Source organism: Trichechus manatus, unplaced genomic scaffold (genome assembly GCF_000243295.1).
Source record: "Trichechus manatus latirostris isolate Lorelei unplaced genomic scaffold, TriManLat1.0 scaffold00080, whole genome shotgun sequence".
In the NCBI taxonomy this organism is placed as follows: Eukaryota; Metazoa; Chordata; class Mammalia; order Sirenia; family Trichechidae; genus Trichechus; species Trichechus manatus.
In genome coordinates, this window is record NW_004444016.1 from 1,342,444 (window position 1) to 1,346,732 (window position 4,289).

Here is a 4,289-nt window from a genome sequence, read left to right on the forward strand (position 1 = left end):
GAAAAACAATGGAAAGGGTTAACAAGACCAAAAGCTGGTTCTTCAAAAAGATCAACAAAACTGATAAACCACTGGCCACACTGACAAAAGAAAAAGAGGACAGGAAGCCAATAACCCATAAAAGAAATGAGATCGGTGATATCACAACAGACTCAACTGAAATTAAAGGAATCATAACAGAATACTATGAAAAATTGTACTCTAACAAATTTGAATACCTGGAGGAAATGGACAAATTTCTACAAACTCACTACCTACCTAAACTAACACAAACAGAGGTAGAACAACTAAATAAACCCATAACAAAAGAAGAGCTTGAAAAAGTAATTTAAAAACTCCCAGCGGAGTGCCTGGTTGGATGTTGGCCACCCAGCCTTAACGGGGATGTCACTGAAAAAGAAAAGCCATGGGTGATGGCTCTGTCTCGTCCTGGGACCCCTTCCTGATCTCCCCGCCACACAGGGCCATGAAAAAATCGACATGTCTAGATTTCCTATTGAAAATATTAGAAATTTCAGTATCATTGCACATGTGGATCATGGCAAAAGTACGTTAGCTGACAGGCTTCTAGAACTAACGGACAATTGATAAAACAAAGAATAATAAGCAAGTTCTTGATAAACTGCAAGTGGAACGAGAAAGAGGAATCACTGTTAAAGCACAGACAGCGTCTCTCTTTTATAATTGTGAAGGAAAGCAGTACCTTTTAAATCTCATTGATACACCTGGCCATGTTGATTTTAGCTATGAAGTATCCAGGTCACTCTCTGCTTGCCAGGGTGTTTTACTTGTGGTTGATGCAAATGAGGGTATTCAAGCCCAAACTGTAGCAAACTTCTTTCTTGCCTTTGAAGCACAGCTATCAGTAATTCCAGTTATAAACAAGATTTGAAGAATGCTGATCCTGAAAAGGTCGAAAAACAAATTGAAAAGGTGTTTGATATTCCAAGTGATGAATGTATTAAGATTTCTGCTAAACTTGGAACAAATGCTGAAAGTGTTCTTCAGGCAGTTATTGAAAGAATACCCCCTCCTAAAGCACATTTCAAAAATCCCCTGAGAGCTTTGGTATTTGACTCCACCTTTGACCAGTACAGGGGTGTGATAGTCAATATAGCACTGTTTGATGGAGTGGTATCCAAAGGAGATAAAATTGTGTCTGCACATACTCAAAAGATCTATGAAGTTAACGAAGTAGGAGTTCTGAATCCTAATGAGCAGCCAACTCATAAATTATATGCAGACAGGTGGGCTATCTGATTGCTGGGATGAAAGATGTCACTGAATCTCAAATAGGAGATACATTATATTTACATAGGCAACCAGTGGAGCCCTTGCCTGGGTTTAAATCAGCGAAACCAATGGTATTTGCAGGAAGGTACCCTATAGACCAGTCTGAATATAATAACCTGAAGAGTGCTACAGAAAAACTGACTTTAAATGACTCCAGTGTAACAGTTTATCAGGATAGTAGCCTTGCCCTAGGCGCTGGCTGGAGGTTGGGATTTCCTGGACTCTTGCATATGGAAGTTTTCAACCAGCGACTAGAGCCAAGAATATAATGCTTCTGTTATTTTGACAACCCCCACTGTTCCATATAAAGCTGTTCTTTCATCAGCAAAACTGATAAAGGAATATAGAGAAAAAGAAATTACAATCATCAATCCTGCACAATTCCCTGATAAATCAAAAGTAACAATATTTGGAGCCAGTTGTTTTGGGCACTATTATCACACCAGATGAATACACTGGAAAAATTATGATGCTTTGCCAGGCTCGAAGAGGAGTTCAGAAGAATATGATGTATATTGATCAAAATAGAGTTATGCTTAAATATCTCTTCCCTTTGAATGAAATTGTGGTAGATTTCTATGATTATCTGAAATCCCTGTCTTCTGGATATGCTAGTTTTGATTATGAAGATGCAGGTTACCAGACTGCAGAACTTGTAAAAATGGATATTCTATTGAACGGAAATATTGTAGAAGAGCTAGTAACTGCTGTACACAAAGACAAAGCGCATTCTGTTGGCAAAGTCATAAGTGAACGTCTAAAGGATTCTCTTCCCAGACAGCTGTTTGAAACAACAATTCAAGCTGCTATTGGAAGTAAAATCATTGCAAGAGAAACTGTGAAAGCCTATAGAAAAAATGTTTTGGCAAAATGTTATGGTGGTGATATTACCCAAAAAATGAAACTTTTGAGGAGACAAGCAGAAGGAAAGAAAAAACTGAGAAAAGTTGGCAACGCTGAAGTTCCAGAAGATGCTTTTATAAAAGTTCTGAAAACACAATCTGATAAATGATTGGTAGGAAAATACAAAGAATTTTCCTAAGTCAAAATTTTTGTATCCTTTAATTTTTCTTAGCATTTATATTAACAAAGTGGAATTATAAAAATGTCCTCTCCTCTCAATAAAAATTTGCTTGTTACTTTCAGGGTTTTCAGGTTTAAATAACCTACTGGCTTTTCTTTGAAAGGGACAAGTGTGGTAGATAAGAGCCTGGATTCTGAAGGCATATTGGCATTGTCTCAAATTCCTATTCCACTACTCTTCAGCGTTGTGACTTTGGCCAGATTCTTACCCTCTCTTTGTCTGTTTCCTCTTTAATAAAATCCAGATAATACTACTATTTACCTCTATAAGGTTGTGAGGATTAAATAATACATTTAAAATATTCAGAAGAGTGCATGGCATCTAGTTAAGTGCTCAGTGAATCTTGACTTTGTCTTATGCATATTTTTTCCTTACTTACACTAAAAGGCCCTGTACTTAAAATTTGTCCAGTTAAAGTGAGTTTCAAAATTACCTTAAGTTTCAGGGGTCTTAAAAGCTGGTGAGCGGCCATCTAAGAAGCAACTATTTGTTTCGTCCTGTCTGGAGCAAAGGAGAACGAAGAAAACCAAAGACTCAAGGAAGCAATTACTCCAAAGGACTAATGGCCCACATGAACCACAGCCTTCTCTAACCTGAGACCAGAAGAACTTGATGGTGCTTGGCTACCACTACCAGCCACTCTGACTGGGATCACAATAGAGGGTCCCAGTTAGAATGGGTAAAAAATGCAGAACAAAATTCAAATTAAAAAAAGACTGGACTTACTGGTCTGAAAGAGACTAGAGGACCCCCTGAGACTTTTGCCCTAAGACAACCTTCTAACTTGAAACTACAGACACTTCCAGAGGCCACTTTTCAGCCAAATAATAGACAAGGCTTTAAAATAATAACATCTGTGAAGAATGGGAATCTTAGAACAATCAGCTATACAAGATCAAAAGGGCAACATTTGCCCAAAACCAAAGATGAGAAGACAGGGAGGGGCAGTGAAACTGGACTTAATGGAAACGGGGCACCCAGGGAGAAAATGGGGAGAGCGCCGACACATTTTGGGGACTGCAACCAATGTCATGAAATAATCTGTTTAAGAATCATTGACTGGAAAAAGAATTTGCTATGTAAACTTCCACTTAAAGCAACTCAACAATAAAATGTTAAAAAAAAAAAAATCAGGAAGAAAAGCAAACCAAGCCATCTATAGTTACGGAATGTTTGACTGCCTATGCAGTCTAAGAAACTGACTTAACTAACTTCTCATTAAAATGTAGCTTATAGTCTTTTTGCTTAGTCTTTTGAAATCAGAATTCCCTGCATATTAAAATTTTAATAATAAAGTTATCTTAAGTTTCAGATTTGTTGTGAGCTGGATCAATTTAGATATGCATGGATCAGTTATTAAATAAACCCAATAGCATTATCTAATCATTTAATTTTGATAAAATTTTAATAAACTTTTATGAAAAGTTATCTTGAAACTACATGGTTTACCAAATACATAAATAAAAAGTTAGAATGAAAAAAAGAAAAAGAAAAAAACTCCCAACAAAAAAAAAACCCAGGCCCGGATGGCTTCACTGGAGAATTCTACCAGACTTTCAGAGAAAAGTTAACACCACTACTACTAAAGGTATTTCAGAGAATTAGAAAAGGATGGAATACTCCCAAACTCATTCTATGAAGCCAGCATAACCCCGATACCAAAACCAAATAAAGACACCACAAAAAAGGAAAGTTACAGACCAATATCCCTCATGAGCATTGACAAAAAAATCCTCAACAAAATTCTAGCCAATAGAATTCAGCAACATATCAAAAAAATAATTCACCATGATCAACTGGGATTTATACCAGGTATGCAGGGATGGTTCAACAGTAGAAAAGCAATCAATGTAATCCATCACATCATGTTAAAAAAACAAAAGACAAGAACCACATGATCTTATCAATTAAT

General features: G+C 36.7%; 1 protein-coding gene and 1 pseudogene across 1 annotated transcript in view; one reads left to right on the forward strand and one right to left on the reverse strand.

The window, feature by feature from the left end:
* EPN2 (epsin 2) overlaps nt 1-4,289 on the reverse strand; it is a 157,132-nt gene that overhangs the window by 139,747 nt on the left and 13,096 nt on the right. Inside the window, exon 2 of the mRNA XM_004380987.3 lies at nt 704-904. The gene's annotated coding sequence lies outside the window, so the exon portion shown is untranslated. The remainder of the gene's footprint in view (nt 1-703; nt 905-4,289) is intronic.
* LOC101361954 (translation factor GUF1, mitochondrial-like) lies at nt 1,178-2,305 on the forward strand (annotated as a pseudogene).